Here is a 10,304-nt window from a genome sequence, read left to right as displayed (position 1 = left end):
TTGAGAGTTGCTAGACCACACTTGCGGGCAAATTAAATTTGCTGCCGCTAGGGTGCGTCTAGATTTCTAGGCTAGATCAAACCCTGTGTAACCTGTGATTTTTTGCCCCGTGTACACGCTGATGCATCCACCTGTAATCATTTCAAAATGCCTTCCTACACTTTCTTAATAAAAGCAGGCTTTCCACACAAACAAACTAATGGCTGTCGGGTCGGGTTCGGTTACTGCTCTGTCGGACGCGGGTCGAGCTCAGACAGAAAAATGCGGCCCGAGCCGCACTCTAAGATAGATATGGAACATTCTTGTGTTACCTACCAAACTAAATTGGACCAAGGTGTTTTTTTTAATCAAGTGCAGTGCATGACAACATTTTTCTATTAATATCTTTAAATGTAGTTATATATGTCTATATCGTTTTTATGTTTTAGTTTATTTAGGTTTAGTTATTGTACACTCTAAAAAATACTGGGTTGTTTCAGCCCATGTTTGGGCCTGATATGGACAAACCTAGCTGTTGGTTTAAATTGTTTTATTACATTTTCTACCCAACATTTGTTAATGATAATAACCTGGCTCTTGGGTGTGTATGTGAGAGCATTTATGAGATTTTAAAATCCCTGGAGTTTAAATGACTCGAGGAACAATGAGGAATGAGCCTCTTGATTAGCTGCAACACAAGACCAGATCGTACTGAAAACCCAGCATATACTGTAGTTTGAGGTATGTAAGAAACCATTGTGTGTCTTATGGTTTCTTTGCTCTGTTCTTAAATGAAAGTGAGAAGTCACACTGGGGCAGCTGCACAACTATTCTCTCTCTCCCTGAGTAGCCTGTTTGCCTGGATCAACCCAAAGTGCACAACAGGCTTCCTATGTTTCTGTGAGCCTGGCTGGGGTACCACCGCGGCAGCTGAACCTGGTTAGCTTCCCTCTCCATTGCCGATTGTCATCAGAGACCCGGGAGCCTCAGTCATGGCACTGCCCAGAGTCCTTCTTCCTGTGTCTGGCTCTCTGTCTGCGGTATACGAGTGCACCGGTACTGAAGTCGCTCGGTACACGCCCAGTCGTAAGATTTACAGCCCTTGTTCAGCTGGCTCAACAGAGGCCTCGCTCCATCTGAACTTATTACCATTTGGTTTTGGTTTCCGCTCTCTGCCACTGTGCCACACCTACTTCATGTTTGAGTCAATGAGCGCAGTGTGGCTGCATGGTCAAGAACCCTCGAGTTTTCGCTTTTGGCCCTGATCTTTTATTTCATTACTTCTCCTCATCCTATTCTTGCTTTTTCCATGCATGCCATTGAGTGAAATCTTCCTTTTTACATACTTGTGTTTTGGCCAGAGATGAGGTTGTGTCAACCCTGGACTCTCAGCTCAGTGGATGAACAGTGGGTTTTCAAGGCTGATATTTCACACTGCAAATGACAACCAGTTCAGTGTATACAAAAGTTATCAAACGTGTCTTTAAAATGTGAAGTGTGTAATTGTTTTAACCCCTGGAACTGTGTGGAGCACTTATGATGGATAGATGCACATTTATGATTCAAATTGCCAATGTCATGTGATTTCAGCCATAGATATCCATAATAAAGGCTAGATGTCCTACTGCGGAGTCACCATCGTCATCAGCGGCGGCCATCTTGTCACAGGCAAGCTTTCTGTCGGGCTCTGTGGAACTTGATGTAAGGTGAGTGATCTGTACGAACATAAATACTCTTATCTCGTTGAAATCTTGTCGGATTTACAAATGGTTTGGTTTCTTACAAACGTAATTAACATGGCTACAAATCTGGCTGCTTTAACACGTTGAAATTTCAGCTTTTCGTTTAGATAAACAACTAAATCGTGCAGCTTGTGTATCACGGCTATAACTTACGTGCACGTTATCAAGGCCGAGACAACAATCGAGCTGTTCAATTATATAGGTTCTATTGACACCAATAACGATTTTATGACAACCAATATTTTGTCTAGTTAAAATAAACCTAGTTATTATATTATTTTATTATAATAGTGATATTATTATTAAAAAAAAAAAAAAAATATATATATATATATATATATATATACTTTATATAAGTATATATATATGTATGTATGTATATATATATATATATATATATATATATATATATATATATATATATATATATATATATATATATTTATATAAGCAATAGCTAGCTCTGGAAAAAACATTCAGAGCTGTATATGTGTGTGTTATTTATAATATATATAATTCATTAATTTCTCATGTTGCCATTCGGTACACAGTTTTAGTAGCCTATATATTGATTTAACATAAATACTTTTTATTGCACCTGTCTGTTCTGTTCAATATTACTTTCATATTGAAGTCCATGATTATAATTATTCAATTATTATGTAGTGTCACAACTACATCTCTGACGTTTATAACAAACAAAACAGTTTGGAAATCGGTTGAAAATTGAGCAAGTTATGGCTATTTAAAAGTTCATGCACCATTAAAACACACTGTTACGAGTGAGCGAGTTGCCTGTGACAAGATGGCCGCCAGTTTCGGACGGCGACCTCCATTGGCCAACAGCGCGCACAAGACATCTAGCCTTTATTATGGATATCTGTTTGACACACGATCCGAATCATGAATCAATCCACTGATTCATTACCGTTTAAATCTTTATTTGAGGTTTGAAAACAAACCCGGAAGGGAAGAAAATGCTGAATAAAGTCGTAGTTTTTGTTATTTTTGGACCAAAATCTATTTTCAATGCTTCAAGAGATTCTAATGAACTAACTGATGTCACATATGGACTACTTTGATGATGTTTTTATTTCTTTTCTGGACATGGAAAGTAAAGTGTGCATACACTTGAATACGCCGTCGGACTAAATGTAAAATATCTTAAACTGTGTTCTGATGATGAACGGAGGTCTTACGGATGAGGAACGACATTAGGGTGAATCATTAAAGACATACATTTCATTTTTGGGTGAACTAACCCTTTAAGGCACACTATTTACAACACATTCTTATTCAAATATAATTTGGATTAATTTATTAACTTTTTTGCCATAAGGGTACAGGATTTTTTCCAAGAAAAAAATTACACACTTCACTTGAATTTTTCAATTTAATTGATTTCAGGCTCGCAACAGTCAATAATTAACCATCAGAAATGCTATGTAATCAGACACAATCATAACAATTCATGTTACAAACCAACATAGTTTGGCTCATACTTCTTTTGTTCTTAGATTTCAATGATGAGCGCATGTCACACAGCCTGTCCAAATTGGACGAGCCTTTAACAAGCTTTTAACATCAACAATTAAAGATATGGTAAGCCTTTCTTCTTCCCCTTAAAAGGAGAAACCTATTTATTTTGCTCACAATTATATGGTTAGTTGCACAAATAGTTTTACGTATATCCACCTCTTTTAATTTTCAGATAAGAGCTGTTGTTTTGTGCTGCTGTCAAATAAAGCCTTCAGGCCCAAAACAAAAGCTGCTTTGTTCTTTTTCCCCTCACCATCTCGATTTCCATAATGTCCAATGACAATAAGTGGGACAAGGGACTATATGGAGACACTGATTAGGATGAAACATGTGGTAAAGCTCACCAGTCACAATCTGTTTAGGGAAGAACACCCTCAAACCCGCAATTATCCAGCTGGAGCTGCGACAGGCCCTATTATGTCTTACCTGGGGCAGGATGCATGTGAAGAATTAATCAGACACAGAAGAAGCTATCTGTATTTTTGGAAAGCCTTAATGTCTCTGGCTTTCCTCAGGCGTTGGTAATTAGGCAGTAAATGTGCGTTTCCCCTGTATTTAAAACACAAATATGTTGCTATTTAGTACTTCAACCTCGTGGAATGTACACTGCATTACACAATCTGAAAATACAGGTAACATTTTACAGTAAAACTCAATTCATTAACATTAGTTAATGCATTAAGAATCATGGAACAATGAACAGGAATTTTCAACTGAATTTATTAATCTAAATAGGACTATTATCGTTAACTGAAAATGAATGAATGAATGAAATAGTATCTGAAATAAAATAGCTAGTTGTCAAGGCAACATTTCTCATCTTTGTTTAGTTAAAGGTGTCATGGACTGGCTTTTTAAAATGTTTTATACTGTTGTCTGAGGTCAGCTAATGACGCTCGTGTGGTTTTTACATACATGCGTTATGGGTAGGGCTAGGTTTAAGACTGGATTTTTGTACAGCTCTTACTAGCTGGCCTCCATTACACTCACCTCCCAAACCTTACCTCCATCTGGGTCACGGCACCAATTTAACCCCTCCTTTCGAATGTGCGTTTCCAGCATGGGATGCAGGAGAAGCCACAGCCTCTAGAATCAATGCACCTTTACTAAGGGAATAAGGTTTACTTGCACAGCTCTTACTATCTGCCCACCCCCCACCTGCAAACCTTACTCCCATCTAGGTCACACACCAATTTATCCCCTCCAGGTCATGGAAGACAGGAACACTAACAAGGAAACAGCCTAAAGCGTCAGTCACTAGTACTCCTCTGGAGACCAGGGGAGTGAGGTTTACTTGCACAGATCTTACTTGCTGGCCTCCATTACATCTGCGAACAAAAGTCAGAGAAGGATCTCAATGCAAACTCAGTATACTTAGCCGAATATGTTTCTAAACTGTTTTTTTAGAGCTGTGCTATCCACATTATGTGTATGCCTATATTCAACAAGTGTCTCATTTATGTTCATTTTTTAAGTACTTTGAAGGCATGACTTCTAACTTAGAAGCCAAAGTCCCCTGTGGTTAACATGAAATACAAAAGGAGGGTTAATAGTATAGTAACTCTTATGTGGCTTAATAGAGAAAAACTCTGCATGGGTCTTTGGCCAGTTCAGATTGTGGTTTAAATATATGTTGCCAACTTTGTCTTCTGAATATTTAGCTTGAGTTGTCATAGGATTGAGGAGCTCAGGAGGTGCTTATTTGCGCTAATTAGTCTTTGGTTGTAGCAGCCTCTCATCTGCCTGCCAGCAAAGCCCCGGCCCAGCCTGTCCAGGCGGATTTGCTTGACAGATGGTAAAATCGTCCCCATCTTCCAGGATATTAACTCATTTTGGCTGAGTATCCTGACAAAGGTGGAGTACCTAAGTGGCGTTCTTTGGCCCTCCTCTGAAGCACTGAATGGTGACCGGGTTAATCCCAACACTTCATCTCACGGCCTGCAACAAGTTGTCAGATCCCAGTCCCGGAGCGACAATGTCCTGTTAATGCATTTGCGGATTGGTTTTCTCTTTCCGCTGAACGGCAGTGCTGTGCCTAGGAAGAACACATCATAGAAGCACCTCGTTTCAAAAGCTGGCTCTGTGAAGTTGCTAGTGGTTTCTGTTGAATCACAGTAGCGACTTAATTGCATAGCAGATCTGGACTGTGGAGTATCACACCTAAATGAATGGAACATCTTTCATCAGATGCATGCAAAGTCATGCTGAACGAAAGGAGTTTATGTTTACATTATTCATAACATGTTGAACTTTACCAGACTCAGTGTGCGGATGGTACTGTCTGGGTGGGTGTGGGAGCCAGTTTTTTTTTCTTTCTTCCAACCACAGGAAAGTTTTAATCCAGGAGGAACTTTCTGAAAAGAGACAGGAAGGAATGTTAGTAATCCCATTGGACCCTTTGTGCATACAGTATTTGAATGTACTGTATGTATGCTATTTATGTGACCTTTCCTGCTGGTAGATGCCGTAACTACACACTATGCAGTCCAAAAGCATATTTCTCTTTTGTTAGACCAACTTAGAGTATTAATTGTAAATTCGATTTGTATTTGCAATTTAAAAAGCATACAAGCTGCAACAAGTTAACAATGCATTCTGGGTGCATCATGCAAAACTCGTACATGCATTGCGGTATGAAGCATGTCACCATTGTTGAGATTCATGGGCTGATTCTTGATGTCTGTGGGAGTAAATCTCAAAGGAGGTCAAAGGGTTTTAAACCTTATTCAGCTTTTCTGATTAAAACCGTGCTGGATCTTTTATAGAATCACAGTAAAACAAAGTTAATAGTATATTGCAGCCAGAGAAACACCAACATTAAAAAGTTGTCAAACTGCCCAACTAAAGAAAACACTTAACACCATGATGGTGACTCTGGGCAGTAAACTGTCTAAAGTGGACCATTGGAATAAAGTGTTACCTACCTATGTGCTATTGTGTACTCTAAAAGTTGACAAAAATTACTCTCACACACACACACACACACACACACACACACACACACACACACACACACACACACACACACACACACACACACACACACACACACACACACACACACACACACACACACACACACACACACACACACACACACACACACACACACACACACACACACACACACACACACACACACACACACACACAAAATAAGAAAAATACAAAAATTAACATCACAGGTTTGTTTGTAAGAAAACCAGAGAGACAAAATGATTTCTCATCAAGCACTAGATAGATTTTTGCCTAGTCAAATGCTCTCTAGAACAAAAATGTCCCCACCCTAATTTTCCAAAGACTAATGGCCATTTGGATAAAAGGGCAAGCTCTTCATTATGTCCCACACATACTTCCAGTTCCAATAAAAAAATATGTCAATACAGGGGGTCTTAAAAAAGCTCTCTGTTTCAACCCACATTGCAACAACAAAGCCACACTTTTTTGCCATTCTTGTCTGAGTCTAACTTTGATCCTCCATCATCATCACAAACAGAACCATAAAATTCAGACGCAAGCAGTGTTAACACAGTGTCAGGATTCCAATATCAAGAGAAAAAAAGCTTTGGAAAAATCAACATGAGTTGTGAAGTGTGCAAGCATAATGTGTTAATGGAATAAAAAAGTTACTTTCTAAAAATAATCACACCCCAAAACACTTAAGTTCCCAACACATGACCGGCCCGCTCAAAGTTTGACCGCAATTACACAAAATGACTCTATTTTCTCTCCGTCTTCATAATTTCCAGTGAAGTTGTAATTCATCAGGTTATGTCAGCATCAAACAAGCCGGCAGGAAAGAGGGTGACGCCTCGTTCTATTTTAAGAACGAAGTATTCCAGGTACACTTCCAAACTTTGCGCCATACGTTTACCAAAAGTCCCGGCAGTGGACACCTGAGATCAAAGCATGGCAACTTCTGGGCTGAAGTCAAACAAATGCATCAGAGAAGATGCAAAAACTCACGGGTGCGTACTATATAATCAAATTCAGCTTAAACGGATAGTGAATAGAGATTGGAATGTGAAGGGCTATAAATAAAGTTTTATGTCCTTCCAACATTAATCATGTCATTGGATAGTGGTTTCTAAAATAAAAAATAAATGACCTGTTAGTCGTGTAATAAGGTCACTAAAATGCCGAGCAAATATGACTCACTCAGCTGCGTGTGGGGTCTCTGTTTCTGGGATGCCTTATGAACACTCGTTTACTTGTTCAAAGGATCCATTTTTACATCGTCCTAATGGCTTCTGAGAGCTACGACATGGAACCCATGCATTTGGGGTTTTCTTCTCCCAGTCTTTTTCTCTTTTTTTTTGGTTTTGCTCTCTCTCCTTTGACATTGCTACAAAATGACTTTAGCTAAATCACTGGTGGAAGAATTTTCTTTTTCTGTGATAAATGATGAAGCATAATTTCTCATTAAAACTATAATAAAAATTATCCCGAAAGAAGGAGAAACAAGTGATGGTGCACATGTTTGTATTTTATGCCACAAAGAACAGCAACATTCCACTTTTGGCCATGGTTTTTCTAAAATAGTGATATAAATCTCAGAGTACAGCTGCAGAGGAAGGAGGCAGGCAGTGATGGATGATGCTGGGGCAGTTTTACAGTTGAGGCCGATTTCACACAAAAACAGAGCAAGTTTTTCTCTGTGGCAAACATCACTATTAATATTGCTCATGATCTGAAAAAAAAAAACCTCAGTGTGCAATTTGTCATGCACTGTTTGTGTTACAGACATGAATGATTTGTCAAACCATGTGGCTTGCTGAGAAGAGGTGTGCTGTTATTTTTCTTAGAGATCAGACTTATAATTTTCATCTGACGGACAATAAATTAGGTGGAAAAACTTCCCCTAGACTTAAAGTCGATTAAAGGTGAGTCATATCTAAAGACTGATTTTTTTCCGCAAAAAAATTAATTCATTATTAAGAAAGGAAAAATTGATCCAAAGTGACAGTACATGCATTTTTATAATGCTACAAGTTTCAAATTTCAAATAATTAGCACAACTGTTCGACATTGATTTCTGAAGGATTGTGCGATACTGAAGACTGGAGTAATGGTGCTAAAAATTCAGCTTTGCTTTACAGAAACAAATTACATTTTAAAACATATTAAAATATTATAACAGTTATTTTAAATTGTAATACTATTTCACAATATTACTTTTTTTCTGTATTTTTAATCAAATAAATGCAGCCTTGGAGGGTATTAGGCCGGGGACACACTGCAAGCGTGTCGTGAGTGTCTCGGCTGCGTGGCGTGTCCGTTTTTATTTCGGCTCCCATGTTAACCGGTAAGCGCTTGCATACTGCCTGCGTCAGCCGCGCGGCTCACGCGCGGTCCGAGCCGCGCGGAAAATGCGTGCATGCTTCAAATAGAAGAGTCGCCTATTTTTCACGCGACACGCGAGCGTGTTGGAAGCGTTTCTAGGCAAAACAGCATAGGAAAAGATGTTTATATGCCATTTTGACATGAATACATATTAATAAATGACATTTTCATGTTTAAAAGTCTTAAGGTTAACATAAATGCAGATATAGGCCTACTTGTAATAATAAAAAACAACATTATTATCGATTTTGAAATATTAAACCTGTCAATACAGAACGAAATATTCTGTAGCCTATTTTGCCGTCAATACCATATATATGTATGGTCAATAGGCTACTGCCGACGTTGTCTTTGCTGTATCAATAGGCAATATATATTTATGGCAATTTATATTTAACATGAAGTATAGGGCTTCCCTAGAGCAGCAGCGCCGCGTCAGACACGCTTCTGGTGTGCAAAGGCAGAGAAAACGCCAGGCAGCCGCCCCGCGGCTGACACGAAGGAGAAACGCCACGCTTGCAGTGTGTCTCCGGCCTTAGAGACTTCTTTCAAAAACGTGTATGTTCACACAGTGTTTGCCACTCAAAAATGTACGTGTTAACATTGCAATTAGGGATGCACCGGTTGACCGGCCCAAAATCGGAACCGGCCGGTTTTTGCTTCTGGCGCGCGACCGGCAACCGGACGGTTTTTTTTTTCTTTCCGCCGATTTTTCCGGAAGTGCGCCCGCTTGCGCAATCCACATACGTTTATATTACAATCATTCGCGATCGCGAACGTCACTTGTGTGGAAGTATTTTGCAATATGCGAGCAGGACTGGAAATGCAGAGCTACCTGTCTGAAGTACAGATACCAAGAAGCAAACAGCCATTGGTGTACGGGCACACAAATACGGTAAGAGCCGTTTTCCTGCACTCGCTGAAGTTGCGCGAGCTCCTCTCTGCGCCGTGCACAAGCGTCGATAGTGAGCACTTGTTCAGCTCAGCTTCTCACGTGTTGGAAGAGAAACGAAACAGACTAACTTGTGAGAGCCGAAATGCTTCTGTTTGTAAAAAAAGAACATCCATGCACTTGAAGTGAAATAGGCCTACTATCAGTTAAGGATGATCATTTTTCTTTTATTTTTTATTTTACCTTACCTTAATTACATTGAATTAATTTGCTGTAGCATCTTTGTTTTCTTTGTTTTTTCGTTGCACAAACATTATTTGATTTAACATTTTTGGAACAATGTATTTATAAACTTTTTTAAATTATTTAATTTAATTATTTATTTTAATTTAACTGGTAAAGACTTTTTTTTCTTTAAACTGAATTTCAAAACAAATGCTGATTTAAGTTAATTCTTTGTTTGGATTGTTCAATGTGTGTTGATTGTGTTGTTTGGATTGCAGAATATACATATGTTAAAGTTAATAGGTAATGTTAATTTTTAAATAGGTTCAACCTAATTTAATTTCCTATTAATTTCAGATTGCAAACTTGTTTTCATTGGCCAAAAGCCAAATTGGCCTATTAAATACCAAATAAACATCTTGTTCATGTATACTTTCTTTCTTTATTGTTTGTTGCTTAAAATAAAATAAAATCGGAAATCGGTATCGAAATCGGCCACTTTGCTTGAAAAAAAATCGGTATCGGAATCGGCCATGTAAAATCATGATCGGTGCATCCCTAATTGCAATCATATTATCTCATTT

General features: G+C 38.6%; 1 long non-coding RNA gene across 1 annotated transcript in view; it reads right to left on the bottom strand.

Annotated features, from left to right (window-relative positions):
* Positions 1-5,551: 5,551 nt before the first annotated feature.
* The window catches only part of LOC137075655 (uncharacterized), a 68,798-nt gene continuing 64,045 nt past the window's right edge, over positions 5,552-10,304 (bottom strand). Inside the window, exon 3 of the long non-coding RNA XR_010905077.1 lies at positions 5,552-5,614. This is a non-coding gene — a long non-coding RNA (uncharacterized lncRNA). The remainder of the gene's footprint in view (positions 5,615-10,304) is intronic.

The sequence above is a fragment of the Pseudorasbora parva genome, chromosome 5, assembly GCF_024679245.1.
Source record: "Pseudorasbora parva isolate DD20220531a chromosome 5, ASM2467924v1, whole genome shotgun sequence".
Taxonomy (NCBI): domain Eukaryota; kingdom Metazoa; phylum Chordata; class Actinopteri; order Cypriniformes; family Gobionidae; genus Pseudorasbora; species Pseudorasbora parva.
This window is presented reverse-complemented; position numbering and strand designations above follow the sequence as displayed.